Source organism: Bos grunniens, chromosome 1, assembly GCF_055505025.1.
Source record: "Bos grunniens cultivar Pamir isolate PY7600 chromosome 1, Bosgru_T2T1.0, whole genome shotgun sequence".
NCBI lineage: Eukaryota > Metazoa > Chordata > Mammalia > Artiodactyla > Bovidae > Bos > Bos grunniens.
In genome coordinates this window covers 39,389,433-39,404,507 of record NC_141165.1, presented here as the reverse complement: position 1 = coordinate 39,404,507, position 15,075 = coordinate 39,389,433, and the positions used below count along the sequence as shown (strand labels likewise).

Below are 15,075 nucleotides of genomic sequence, written 5' to 3'. Positions count from 1 at the left end.
GCTCCTTAATTAGATAAGTGTGTAAGTCTAGACACCAAGATTTTTCCTCAAATAACATTCTCTCACATCCACAGAGGAATGCTATGCTGTTCTAAAAGCACCTTCGCATCTACCATCACAACTGATCCTCACAAGAAAAGTGAGAGACAAGCATCACAACACCCATTTTACAGGTACAAACATCAAAATCCAAGAAAGTGAACAGCTTTGCCCCAAATTTCACAACTAGGAGAGACAGAAGTGGGGTTCGAATCCAGCGCCCAGTAAAGGATCCAACATTTATGCCACTTTCTTGAAATGTGTTTTGGAAAGGAAGTAGGACTTTGTTTCCCATTTAATGATGAATTATTCCTATCAACAAGTTAATGATGAATTAAATCTTTATTTAAATGATAAAGAATACAAATACAGTTTCTTTTGGTCCCAGTCAGAAAAGCAGTCATCCCTGGTGGCTCAGACAGTAAAGAATCTGCCTGCAACCTAAGAGACTTGGGTTCAATCCTTGAATCGGGAAGATGCCCTGGAAAAGGAAATGGCTAGCCCCTCCAGTATTCTTCCCTGGAGAATTCCAAGGACAGAGAAGCCTGGCGGGCTACAATCCATGGGGCCGCAGAGAGTCAAAGACGACTGAGCAATAACACTTTCGCTTTCAGAAAAGCAAACATGATACCATAATGCTTGAGTATGGAACATGTAAGAAATGTGATGCTGTCATTTTGTTGGTTGATTTTTTGTCCATGGGATCAGTTCTGTACTCATTTTACTTCAACCAACCCAGAACTGGGCAACCACTATGTAGCAAGCAATCTGCTAGACACTGAAGACACAAAGGGTCAAGTTTCAGCCTTTGGCTCAGAAGTCCTTTTTGGAGACAGACAAGCAAACAGATGATACCTCACAGTATTCTAAATGCTGTGACAGAGAGGTGCACACAGGCTGCTAGGGGAGCCCAGGGGAAGGGTTGGGTGTGTCAATTAAGGAAGATTTTCTGCAGAAGGAAATCTCTCAGATTGGTTTTGAAGGATGAATAGGAGTTTTCCAAGCAAAGAAGAGGGGAAAGAAATACCAGGAATGTTCAGAGACATGGAGACAGAAGACAAAAGGAATAAATACAATTTCTGCTGAGGGACACAGGAAAGGAGGGGCACTTTAAAGGAGAATAGCCTGGAAAATCCCATGGACAGAGGAGCCTGGTGGGCTGCAGTCCATGGGGTCGCTAAGAGTCGGACCTGACTGAGCGACTTCACTTTCCCTTTTCACTTTCCCTTTTCACTTTCATGCATTGGAGAAGGAAATGGCAACCCACTCCAGTGTTCTTGCCTGGAGAATCCCAGGGACAGCGGAGCCTGGTGGGCTGCCGTCTATGGGGTCGCACAGAGTCGGACACGACTGAAGTGACTTAGCAGCAGCAGCAGCAGCAGCAGCAGCATATAATCATAAAGATAGTTAAGTTCACATAGTGCTTGCCTTGTGCCAGGCTCTGTTCTAAGCACTTTACATGTACAAACACATTTATCATCCACAGTTTTGCAAGCAAGCAACTGAGACACACAAATATTAAGCAGTCTGGCCAATAGTCCATGGCCCATGCTTTCAACACTATGCTATACTGCCTTCCAAAAATGTGTGTGTAACAGAGAGAGGGAGAGGAAGAACAGAGGAAGCTTCCAGAGAAACAGAGATGAGCAGAATTTTGGAAAATCTGTACACTTTAGAAAAAAAATTAAACCAATGGAGGGACTTTATTCTGGAAAAGTGGGGTGAGAAGGCAGAGGAAGAAAATGAACCTCAGTATAATTAAGGAGCCTATACATTAAACTCAAACTCAAATAAGAATTTTCTCCTGGGTAGGAGTAAGCTGTGTCAGACCTATGTCCCCTAGAGGGCTTGTCAAGGAGCCTTCTGGCAGGCTCTGCTCCCCATAAATGTTTTGAGTAGTCAGAATCCTGCCATGTCATTAGGGCAGCACAGGAGGAAAATATGAATTTGTTGGAATGCATGAGCCCTTTGGGTGCAGATGTGTAATAAATATTGATTGGTAACAAATCATAGTTAGTGCTATAACTAAGGTTAGTTAAATTAATTGGAAACACATTGAATGTTAGCTTAGTTGTTATGACTCATGGCTAACAGGTGAAAATTCAATAAGGAAAGTTTTACCCTTTTCCTCATTTTTAAGGACGTTAATGTAGATAAGCTGTCACTAGCTAATAAGAAGTTCAAAGTCAAATTTGCAGTCCTCTTCTGTCAAGGAAGGAAGAACTCTGTGATAAGTATTCTAATCACTAATCTTGCCATCATTTTATCTTATTTTTTCAGTGCTTATTTCCTCTCCATATTTACTATTTCCTTTAAAACAATTTTTACTGCACTCTATGTATCTTTGAAAATGCCCACAAATTCTTTTGCAATGAGGTAAAGGTATAATTAAATACATACATAAACCAGATGTTACTTGAAGACCCCTTGGAGGGTTAGTTAAAATTAGTTTACCCCTGATCAGAGGAACTCAAAGAATTCCCATGATTTCCACACTCCTGTGGGCCATGTCAATTCAAACCCACTTATTCATTTTTCTTCTCGTTCTTTCAACAAGCATTTACTGACCACCTCTACGTCCCAGGTACCATTACATCAATGGCAAGTCCCTGTCCTGGAGGATCTTCCATCCTAGTAGGTGAGAGGCAGGCAAAGAAGCAGACAAGAGCCAAAGAATTATGTACGTGAAAAGATAGTTCCAGGGGGTGAAAAGTTTGATGAAGAAAAGGAGATAAGGAGATGTGGGGTGGGGGGTGAATTTCCCCTGGGGGCTCAGGGAAGTTCTCCCTGAAAGGTGACCTCTGATTGGGACCTGAATGACCAGCCTGATGGCCTGCAGGTCTGGGGGAGGAACTGCAGGCAAAGATAGCCATGAGGATCAAGGCTTTGAGGTTAGGCTGGACAGGGAGAATGAGTGGCAGGGGGTAGATGCACTTAGGAGAGGGGGCTGGAAAAGATGAGTGGCCAAGATGGGCCAGGTCACAAAAGGCTTTGTGAAAGGCCAGGGAAGATGGGAGTTATCCTTAATTGGGATCTGAAGGCTTCTGCCTTGTGGTTTTTAAAGACCGCAGTTTTTATTTTGTGGAAGGAAGATTGCAGAAAAGTAGGAGATCCATTGCGGGGGGCCTCTTGCAATTGTCTGGGGGACAGATAGTGGCCCTGGAACTACAAGGTACTGGGCGTCCAGGGAGAAATACAGTGGATCCTTGAACAGCATGGGTTAGAACTGTGTGAGCCCACTTATTACATGGATTATTTCCAATAAGAAATACTACCCTACTACACGATCTGCAGTTAGTTAAATACGTGTATGCAGAATCATGGATGTGGAAAAACCTTGACCTGTATTTCTCCCTGGATGCCCAATACCTCGTAGTTCCAGGGCCACTATCTGTACCCCAGACAAATGCAAGAGCTGCCCACCCCCCACTCCAAGAGCTGACTTTAAATTATACTTGAATTTTCTACCACATAGAGGGTGGATGTCCCAAACCCGGCTGCTGTCAACTGTAGACAGCAGCAGGTTCACTTTTAGAGATGCTGAGACAGAGGCAAAACTCCTGCCTCAGTCCCCCACCCACACCCTTTGCTGACTTCTGCAAGAAATTTAATTGCATCAAAACTGTAATTTTTGGAATTTTACTTAAGTTTGAGGAGTGAGAAGGAAGGGCTTACTTTGGGGAACCTGTGAGCATCATTGACAGGGCCCCCTTTGTCTCACTCTGCCCTCTTTTAAGGGTCTATTGTGCCCACCCATGAACCCTCCTCTCTGTGCAAATCCTCCAGCACTTATAATCCTGTCCTCACTGCCCCCTGCTTCACTGCCCCTTTACCTCAGTGCCAGTTGAAGATCATTGCAAATATATTAAATCAGATGGAAGTCCACCCACTGTCCGCACTAAATGTAGTTACATATGAACTGACTTGTTACTGACTAGGTGATACACTGTTATGGTTTGTAAGCATTTCATTAGATTTTTATTTTATGGTTTATTTTTCTGTTACGATAATACTTTTTTATTTTTCAGGCCTCAAACATTTTGTGGGACATTACAAAACTCTTGTCCTCTGTGCCCATGGAACTTCATGACTCAAACAACCGTGACGGAGGCACCAGGCTCGCTGGCACTGTGGTAAGTGACATCACCTCCGTGTGACTACACGTGTACACTGAAGGACGAACTGCAGTGTCAGCAGGCTTCTAGGACACTGCTCACAACATAAATGCACATCTCCCCACCCTCCCCTGTTACAATGGGCTTCCTGGGCCATCTGCCTTCCTCTTACTCACAGGTTCCTCTCCACTCCACACTCCTCTGCTCCCAGGACCTTGGGCCCAGAAAGGTCAACCCAGAGTCTGAGGTGGTAGAGAATCTGGATCCTGGATTCTCCACGGCCGATCTAGGGTGAGAGCATGGCTTCCACTCAGGAGCCCCTGAGAGTGGGGCACAGACTGGGCAGAGAGAGGAACAGTTGGAAGAAGGGACTCAGGGCCCTCACACGCAGGAATCTTGAGGCAAAGAGATGGAGACGAAGCCTGGAGGAAAGAGAGAACGTGTGTGTGGTGGGGGCGGGGTAGGGGAGCAGAAGCACAGTACAGGCCAAGGTCCGGCAGCCGCGGGGAGGACAGGCCTGCTCCTGGTGGGTTCCTCTAAGGCAGCCGCATCTTCTTGGCTCCAGCAGGCCCTGCAGTCTGTGTTTCAGCAACCACACAGCTCACCTGGGCGCACCCTTCCTGGCACAGTTCTCATGCCGCTTCTCCTCACCTTCTTTTTCCAGCTCTTCTTAGAGATATAAGGGATCCTCCCTGTGTGTGGAAACTCAGACATCAAAGTCACAGCGGGTTTAGGGGTTGAACACATGACCCCTAGAGCCAGGTTGCCACAGCTTACATCCGGGCTCTGTGCTCAGTCACCTTGGGGTGTGACTAAAACTCAGCCTCTGTTCACCGGTGCCAAATAGAAACATGGAGACAGCGTTTTGGGTGAAGTAGAAAAGAGTAGCTTTTATGGGTTTGTCAGGCAAAGGGGGCCACAGCAGGCTAATGCCCTCCGTGTGTCCCAAAGGTTACAGTGAGGAGAGTTGTAGTGTTCAAGGAGCAGGTGTGATCAGCTCATGGACATTGTTCTGATTGGTTGGTGGTGGGGTAATTGGGAGTCAACATCTTCAACCTTCTGGTTCCATCCAGTCTGGGGTCTATGTGCTTGTGGGCAGCAAACAGTTGACTTCTCCCACCTGGTAGGGGTTTCAGTATCTGCAAAACAGCTCAAAGGATGTGACAGTATTATCTATAGACCTGACTTTGTTTAATGGCTAAAGTATTATTATTTCATCTTGCTTGACTGTTTTCCTTTCTTTCTGCATTTTCTCACTTCTCTGATTAGACTTATTCTTTGACTAAAGTTTTTCTACAGACAAAAGGCAGGCAGAAGGCATGGGTGGGGGCCTATAAGGTTTTATAAGGATTTATAAGGTTCTGCACGGTCACCTGAGCCCTGGGCCTACTTCTTATCATGTCTGTGCCTCAGTTTCCTCAGTTGTAAATGGGCTGGAAATAGTTCCCATTGCACCAGCTTGTGATGTCAACTGCGAAGTTCCTAGCATGTACCAAAAGTGAAAGTCGCTCAGTCGTGTCTGACCCTTTGTGTCCCCATGGACTGTAGCCTGCCAGGCTCCTCTGTCCGTGGGATTCTCCAGACAAGAATACGGGAGTGGGCAGCCATTTCATCCTCCAGGGGATCTTCCCAGCCCAGGGTCTCATGCATTGCAGGTGGATTATGTACCAGCTGAGCTACAAGGGAAGCCCTCCTAGCATATAAGAGTTCACAAATGCTTCACTATTACTGTTTTAAAGATTTGTCAAAACAAGCACAAAACTGTGGCATATTTTAAAGTTTACCTTAGCAAGTTATAATTTTAACTCAGAAAACACAATGGTATATAACTGTGCTATGCCATTCCATGCTAAGTCACTTCAGTCATGTCTAACTCTTTGCAACCCTACAGACTGTAGCTCACCAGACTCCTCTGTTCATGGAGTCCTCCAGGCAAGAATACTGGAGTGGGTTGCCAGTACCCCTCCTCCAGAGGATTATCCTGACCCAGAGATCGAACCCACATCTCCTGCAGCTCCCCCATTGTAGGCAGATGCTTTACTGATGAGCCACCGGGGAAGCCCATGCTGCTGCTGCTGCTGCTAAGTTGCTTCAGTCGTGTCCGACTCTGTGTGACCCCATAGACGGCAGCCCACCAGGCTCCCCCGTCCCTGGGATTCTCCAGGCAAGAACACTGGAGTGGGTTGCCATTTCCTTCTCCAATGCATGAAAGTGAAAAGTGAAAGGGAAGTCGCTCAGTCGTGTCCGACTCTTCGCAACCCCATGGACTGCAGCCTACCAGGCTCCTCCGTCCATGGGACTTTCCAGGCAAGAGTACTGGAGTGGGGTGCCATTGCCTTCTCCAGGGGAAGCCCATATAAGTGTGCTATTCTCAGGTAATTGCATGTTTGTTTTTCTTTAATTTGCAGCACCTGAAATGCGGTATGGGTCAATCACAGAACACAGTTTAGAGTTGAACAAGAAGCATCTACATGTAATGCCTTTTTAGGAAATAATGTCCAAAATCCAAGTTTGAGATCCTTTGTGAATGTTTTATCTCCAGGCCAAGTGCTTTTCCTGGTCCCTCTCTGACCCCCCACTCCCACTCTCATTCATATCTTAAAATGATGACAGCACATAAGTGTGGGAGCTGGATTAGACTCCATTTCCTAGCACTCTGATTTTAAAATGGGATTAACAGGGTATGAGACAGAGAGGAATAATGCACGGCTAAAACTCCTATGTCCTATAAACAACTGAAGTCAGGCAGTCTTTGAGGAGATGAAGGCCCACAGGTCCTGGGCACAGGAGAGCTGTGGAAGGAAAGACAAACCCTCTCTTTTCAGTCACTAAGTCATGTCCAGCTATTTGTGACCCCAAGGGGACTGCAGCATGCCAGGCTTCCCTGTCCTTCACTATCTCCCAGAGTTTACTCAAACTCAAGCTCTCTCTACCACCAATTGTTTTAACTCATCATGTCTGTGAGTGATTTTCAACCAAATGGCACTTTAGGGCCACAAACATGACCCTAAATTACAGCAGTCCATAAATTAGGAGGAAGTGGAGGGCATGGCAACCCACTTCAGTATTCCTGTCTGGAGAATCCCATGGACAGAGGAGCCTGGTGGGCTATAGTCCCTGGGATTGCAATCGAAGTGACTTAGCGCCTGTGCGTAGGAGACAGAGAGGGAAGGCCAAGTTAACCCCACTCCCTGGTTTCCTCTGGAAACGTCAGTGCATGAAGGGCTTTGTGGTTGCTACTGTAGGAATGTTACTTGCAGATCTTTAAAAACAGGAGCCTTGGCTGCTCTCTGGGAAGCTGAGATGAAAGCCTACCTAGACTGGAGCAGACTGGCTGACCTTTCAAAGGCCCTTTTATACTTGAGCACCTGGTTTTGATGTAGTGTTGAGTATTTTTCAACTTCCTATCAAGAGTCAGGGAGATATGAAAAATAAGGTTGGGTTCTGCACTCATTGCTTCATGCATTTTTAAAAGGTTTTAAAAATGGATAAACATTGTAGTCACTTGATAAATAATATTCCAACAAGATGAGAAATTTAAATTTGTCTATTTTGCAAATCTAAAAGTTCAAAATTCCTATGCAAGAATCCTTGTGGGGGGGAACGCCATTTTCTTTAAAATAGGAGACAAGTCCTTGTTGATCAGCCCATAGTAGAAACACACATTTTTGTTGAGTGAAGGAGATATTGAGGAACACAGTTTTTTATGTCTTAATGCTTATTATTTTGGAGGAAATAAAGTCAATGGATAATGATGACAACTTAAAAAAATAGCTGACATGTATTGAAAGGACTTTTAATCTCAGTTACCTGCTGCTGTGTAACAAACCACTACAACATGTAGTAGCTTAAAAGAATATTTTATTATTTCTTAGCATTCCAGGTGGCACTAGTGGTAAAGACCCTGCCTGCAAATGCAGGAAATGTAAGAGACACGGGTTCAGTTCCCAGGTCTGGAAGATCCCCTGGGGGAGGAAATGGCAACTCACTCCAGTATTCTTACCTGGAGAATCCCATGAACAGCAGAACCTGTAGGGCTACAGTCCATAGCATTGCAAAGAGTCGGACATGAGTGAAGCGAGCAGGCAGGAGTCTATGGGTTGACTGGGCTCAACTGGGTGGCATTCTGCTCCGCATGGTGTCTTCTAGGGCTGGACTGTTCAAGATGGATATCTTGCTGGGTGGGATGCCTGGAACAGAACAGCTAGGGTTTGAGTTGCTATTTCTCTTTCTCCCCAGGGAGTTTCTCCAACAGGATCACCTAACTTCTTTATATGGTGGCTCAGGGCTTTGAGAGCAAATGTCCCAAGGAGACAAACCCCTATATGCAAGCATTTATTAAGACTCTGCTTCCGTACCACTTGCTAGTATCCCATTGGCCAAAGCAAGTTATCCAGCCAACTCCAGAGTCAGCGTGGGGGGACATTACACAGGGCTTAGTATTGGAAGGCATGGTTCATTTGAGGCCCCCAGTGTAAGTCAACCACACAACCCACATGCCACATCTGTGTTGGACATTTTACATCAATGTATCCTTTTAAAATTTAGAGTACTGTAAAGTGTATACTACTTAGAATCTTCATTCTAAGATGAAAAAACCTAGATATGGAGAGGTTACTGACTTCATTACCCAAAGCCAAAACTGGTAAGAACTGACAGAATTGGAGTTGAATATAAGCCATCTAACCCTAGAACCTGAACTCACAAATCTGAAGGCACAAGCACAAGAATCGAAAGTTACTAACTTAAAAGTAAATAATATCTGAGAAATATTTAGGTAATATTTGATTTAGAAGTTCAGGGCTTCCCTGGTGGCTCAGTGGTAAAGGATCCACCTGCCAGTTCAAGAGATATGGGTTCAATCCCAGGTCTGGGAAGATCTCACATGCCATGGAGCAACTAAGCCCATGTACCATAACTACTGAGCCTCTGTTCTAGAACCAGAGAACCCAACTACTGAGCCCTTGCCTGAAAACTACTGAAGCCTGTGCATACTAGAGCCTGTGCTCAGCAACAAGAGAAGCCACTGCTGTGAGAAACCCGAGCGCTGCAGCTAATGGAGGACCAGCCCCGGCTGATCCAGGGTATTCGAAGGAGAGATGGCGTAGGCGAAGATCAGGAAACAATTGCTTAATTAAATGTTAATTAAGGATATAAAGAGTAATAGAATGAGGATAGCTCAGTAGGAAAATTCAGTGGAGAAAAGAGGCTGAGTAGCTTGGTTTACGCAGGAGACCAATAAAACTTCAAGACAAGAAGTTTGCACCACTTACGTAGGCCACAGGCGTCCTTCCGTTCTCCCGAAGGAGAGAAGACACTGAGGCCTCCCCGGTCGGATCTTAGAAGCCCAGGCATAATTAGTAAGCGTGGTGGGTTCCGCGCTCCAGATGGAGACTCAACCAGAGTGAGAGAGAGAGCGACATGGGGAGACCAGTATTTCGAGAAACTGATCCCAATTCTTTATTTTCCAGAGTCTGTTTTTATACACTGAGATGTTATACAAAAGTCACGTGGGGACAGCAGTCCTGACTTTTATCAAAGTCAGGTGCTTCATACAAATGTATACAGAGGTCTTAGGGGTGTTACATCATCTTCTGCCCAGGGGGGCCTGCTGACAATTTACGACCCTCTCCTTGTGACAGCGGTCAGTCAATCAGGACACTTATTTCTCCAGGGCTGATTATTCTCAAAACAGACACCACCCAAATAAAGTTACGTTCCTATAGGGTGAGGGTGTAGTGGGTTTTAGTTAAGGAAAGAATTTACTTAGCCTAAGGTCTAACGTGATTAATATCAAAGGTTAATACTTATTTCTTCTATATATTCATTAATGTGTGTAAGGGCGGGGGATGTGGAGACTTAGCAACAAACATTGGCTCAACAAGTGAAAAACCCTTCACCAATACAATTTCTAATCAGCCCATTATACTTATACTAATAGTTTTCTAACTTTTCTAAGGAACCTGTTTTTAGAAGGTTTAAAGCATCTCGTGCCTCTCACGGTTGGGAGGCTGTGAGCAATCACATGTGGCCCGACAAGCCTGTCAGGCAGGCTAGAGAACCTTCAGAGGAGTTTGTAGGTTAAAACACTCTTGTCACACCCAAGAGTTTTTATTGACTGGAGCTCTAGGTTAACTCCTTCTCCGAAAGAGGTGGTGGGGGACAGCCCCCCGTAAAGTCAGAGGTGTAGGTAAGAGCACAAAGTAGTAAAGTAGGCAGGCTCTGGTTATGGGGGTAGACGCTCGAGGATTTCCAGGGGGACTCCTGAGGCTCGATCCCGCCTTTGCGTATGTCGAGCCTCCTTCCTCATGACCTTTGCCATGGGCGGAGTACCTCACTCTGGCCCCCAACAGAGTAGCCCCCAATCTCCTCAGCTAGAGAAAGCCCACACAGCAATGAAGAACCAGCATAGCCAAAAATAAAGAAAAAATTAAAAAAAAGAAGCTTATACATTCAGTAACATATATGAGAATTCTGTCCTCCTTTTTCTAAGAGGTAATATTACATCTTACCTCCTAAAAGGATTGTGAACCAGGAGAGGCAGGAGCACGGAGTTGTCGAGTTCCATTGACCTGGGTTAGAATTTTTCTTCTCCTTATTCATAGACTCACTTGATAACTTCATTTCCTCAGCTGTAAGTTGGGAATGATCATCTATAACTTGCAGAGTTGTGGTGAGGATTAAATGAGATATATAGTGAGCACAAAGTGTGGAGAATGTTCTTGATGCATAGAAGGTGTTCATACCTATGTATCAGTATGCATCCTGGACAGAGCTGAGTGTGACAGGACAAACAGGGGGAAGAATTAGGGATTTATGATCTCCTACATGAGCTCGCTGGAGAATTAGAGCAGTGAGGTTTAACCATAGCATAAGCCATTATATTCACCCACAGCTGGGAAGCATGGACCGGAATAGAGTGAGAGAAATCACAGGTCTGGAACACCCCCTCCCAGAAACAAAGGGAAAACAGGCACCACGGTCCCCGGAAGACTCATGGCTGGTATCCTCACAGAACTAGTCTAACTGATCCAACTCAACTTGACCAGGCTCTATTATCTGCAAATTTAATACAGTTCTAAGAGTCTCTGAGGGCATCCCCCAAATTTAGAGAGTCATAAACTAGCTGAATACAGGTCAATCATCTGGTTCTGGTCACCTTCTAATACAGAAAATTATTTTTGATTCTTGTGAAGATGTGGAAAATTGGAGAAAAGAAAAAAGCAATTCATCATGGGTAACTTTCCAAACCTTAGTTTCCATTGTCTGGTTATGCCCTTAGCTGTCTGTTGGTTTTGAGGCAATTTACAGCTGGAAGAAACAAGACTCCACATTTCTTCCTTTGGGGTTTGAATGATGGCTTTTTCCATAGTATTATGGTCACACATGAGTTATGGCAGCTCTAAATTACAGCCACAATATTATGGGAAGAAGGATAAATCCCTCACTGCCTTCTTTCATCTCCAAAGCAGTTGGGAAGTAGGGAGGAGGCCACTTACCCGAAAGGAATAAAATGCTGTTGGGGGAGGTGTCTGGGTCAGAAGAGGCAGCTGGCAGCAGGCTTTGCTGAAAATGCTCTCAAACGCTAAATCATTAAATCATTATTACACAAATCTCTCTTCCCCAGATGCAAGAGGAAGGACAGAGCAAAAGAGGATAAGTGAGGAAGAGGAGAACAGGGCAAACCCTTTTAAACCCTGCTCATTGCACTTAGCTCACTGATGGTAACTGCCCAAATACTACTCTACAAGGACTCAAGGATACTCTCTTCCCAAAGCAAGTTTTTGGTTTTTTAAAGGTAATTTCCAGTACTCCCTTAAATGTGTTTCTCCCTATCTTACACACCTGAGTGATCCCTGAGTGCGGTGCCTCAGTTCTGTGGTATGATTTCCATCCTATTAGCTAGTAAACTCAGGTACGTTGATGTAACCTCCTTAAGCTCAGTTTTGTCATCTGTGAAATGGACCAGACACCTACATCGCAGTGTCGTTTGGGGTATCTAAAAGCTGTTGTTTGCACCTTCCTTTCTCTCACTTTCTTTCAGACTCTGCTGATTCTGCATCCCACATGTCTCTGAGATGGTTTCCTTCTTCTCCATCTTCTTGCTGATGCATTATCTCTCTCCTGAACCATGGCAGGGTCCCCCAACAAGTTTTCCTACCCTGGACAGTGGAGGGATCTCCAGAATACACACTGACCCACTGCTACCTAAAGCCCTTAGCTCCTTCCCATTGCCTATAGTATAAGTTCCAAACTCCGGAGCAGAGCACCCAAGTCTCTGAGACCCAGCTCTGTGGACACACCCTACTCTGCCTCCTCCCCCACCTCATTCTCTGCACACAGGTTCCCACTTAGTGAGCTGGTCGGCAAGTAACGTGGCCTTTGAGAGAGGAACAAAAGCTATTTGTCAGGTGGCAGGATTGAGAATCCAAAAGCTACTTGCCACTGTACAGTCAGATGAGCCGTGGTCAAAGCTGAAGGTTTTGGTTGCAGTTAGTTGTGCAGATTTCTGTTTGGGTCACACAGCTTTGTCCTTTGAAGACCTTTAGTGGCCAGGGTTTCTTTTCAATCATGTAGATTCCCTTTTATTCTTTCCCCTGCTTAAGAATTGGTCTGCTAATTATAATTTGAAAGAAATAGCAAGCTGTGTTCCCTTGCTTTGATTTAAAATTTTCAAGGAATTCAAGTCCTGGGGCAAGTCAGAGGTGCTTTGGAGGTGAGGGGAGCTTGGTGAGTGACAGATCTGTTGTACCGGTGCAGCACGCCAATGACACTGCGGGGTCAAACAGCCTCACTCCATGTATACTCCTTCAGTGGCCTTACCACAGTTTCCATCTCAGTATTTTCAGGCAGAAAGAAAATTATTTGAATGGAGGTTTCATATTCTACATAGAAAGGAATCAGAACCTGAAGGACAACTTTGAAAACCACACAGAACGATAGACTTCTACTCAGCAATAAAAAGGAACAAATTACTGATAATGTGCAAAACCATGGCTGATTCTCAAAAGCATTAGGCTGGAATGGGAGAAGCCAGACACAAAAGGTTACATACTGCTTGACTCCATTTATATGATGTCCTGGAAGAAGCACAAATTCAGGGACAGAAATCAGATCAGTGGTTGTGGGGAATGGAGGTCGGGGCAAGGGGCAGGAGGGAATTTGGAGAATGATGGAGCCATTCTGTGTCTGGATTGTGGTATTATTACAAGACCATGTCAAAGCTCATCTAACTGTATGCCTAAAAAGGGTGAATTTTACTGTATGCAAATCATACCTCAATGAACCTCACACATACACACACTCAGGAGGGTGCCGCTAAGCTGGCTGGAATCAGAGCTGTGGGAAAGTCTAGGAAATGGCCACTGGGATGTCACCTGGGTTATACATGAAGATTCTGTGGCAAATTTGTTTGCAAAAAGATTCATGCTGCTAAAAACATTTGGAAAGACTGGATAATGTCAGTTGGGGGCAGCTGAGGTTTCTCAAGAGAGCAACGCTCTGTTGGTTTTTCTCCTGTATCCTACTACAAGGCAGAAACCAGAAAGGGGAAAAGAAGGCTATATGTATTTACCTTCTCGGAGAAAACCCCCAGAGTGTTTTCTCTCCCTGGATCTGAGTCTCACTAAGAGCTCTGTTCTCCTCCACACTTAGAAGCAGAGGGCTGGGCGCCATCTATTTTTGCCAGCCTGTACCGGCCAGTTGACAAGGATCCCTTAGTGTGAGCAGGTGCAAGGCAACGAGGCCTTTGTTCAGCTCAAACCCACACCCGATGGGCTTTCCTGGCCCACACAGCCGTGGGAGCTTAGCAATAAAAGGACTTTGAAAAGTTTGGCATGCCTGTGAAGCTGGCTGAATAAACCATCCTTGAAGCTGTGGTTTGGCTCCAAGTGTCAGACGGCTCTCCTGCATATCACCTACGTCACAGCTCAGTGTGCAGGCCCTTTCGTGGGCTGGCAACCCCCTTTACTGCAATCCCCACATCTTGTTCTTGCCTTCCCTCGAACCTCCCGGTTTTAGGCCCCAGTCCTGAAGGTGTTTATGTTTATGAAAACCGTTAGGATTTGCTGAGTCACATTGGGACTAAATGAAATCAACCCTGAATATCCATTGGAAGGACTGATGCTGAAGCTGAAGTCCTAATACTTTGACCCCTGATGTGAAGAACCATTGAAAAGACCCAGATGCTGGGAAAGATTGAGGACAGGAGGAGAAGGGGATGACAGAGAATGAGATGATTGGATGGCATCACTGACTCAAGGGACTTGAGTTTGAGCAAGCTCCAGGAGATAGAGAAGGACTGGCATGCTGCAGTCCATGGGGTTAAAAAGAAGCAGACATGATCTAGTGACTGAACAACAAATTGGGACTAAGGGTAACCATCGGATGATGAAATTCCTTCCTCCCGGTCTCTCTACTTCACGTCACATGTGCAGGTGGTTGGGTGTCCAATCATCCTCCTGTGTCATCCACCCTCCCTGGGACTCATCCCCCATGGCCCAGGATGTGCCCTAATCTGCCTTCCTCTCCACCCTCCAGACCTTCCTAACATCCTGGGGAAGTCACCAGCTGACGCAGCTCCCATCAATGGCCCCTCTTTCCCAACTCCTCCTCCCAGCAGCCAGGGACGACTTCCCCTCCTGTCCCCTCCAAATGTAGGGCTGCTAACAGCTTCCCTCTGTTGCTGGTTCCCACATACTTCACCCCTTTATCATTTCCTAGCCCTGCCTACACCTATGTGAATAATTCTTTCATCACCTTCTCTTCCGCTAAACAATGTCATGGTTTAATTTGATTTCCCTTAGGACCATGGCCATTCCAACTCTCTTGCCCCAAATTCTGTGAAAACTTCTCAGTGCCTTTAGGATAAAACCCAACCTCCTTTATGCCCTCCCTCCCTGACCCCATCTCCTATCATTTT

At 45.4% G+C, this 15,075-nt stretch overlaps 2 long non-coding RNA genes across 28 annotated transcripts in view; one reads left to right on the top strand and one right to left on the bottom strand.

Annotated features, from left to right (window-relative positions):
* The window catches only part of LOC147379297 (uncharacterized), a 119,825-nt gene that overhangs the window by 56,481 nt on the left and 48,269 nt on the right, over positions 1-15,075 (top strand). For 10 of the 26 annotated variants that reach the window (XR_015159930.1, XR_015160049.1, XR_015159806.1 and 7 more), the window contains one exon: positions 4,068-4,172. This is a non-coding gene — a long non-coding RNA (uncharacterized LOC147379297). Of the gene's footprint in view, positions 1-74; positions 174-2,596; positions 2,678-4,067; positions 4,173-4,332; positions 4,446-6,045; positions 6,222-11,781; positions 11,953-15,075 lie in introns of those variants that run through there. The other 16 variants (XR_015159893.1, XR_015159802.1, XR_015159856.1 and 13 more) reach the window with 7 other exon arrangements.
* LOC147379298 (uncharacterized) lies at positions 4,171-10,592 on the bottom strand. 2 transcript variants are annotated; one of them, XR_015160086.1, is made up of 3 exons: positions 9,428-10,592; positions 8,158-8,344; positions 4,171-5,304 (listed from the first exon to the last, which is right to left on the bottom strand). It is a non-coding gene; the product is annotated as an uncharacterized LOC147379298 (long non-coding RNA). The 2 variants fall into 2 exon arrangements; XR_015160093.1 differs by having other exon boundaries at positions 4,171-5,293.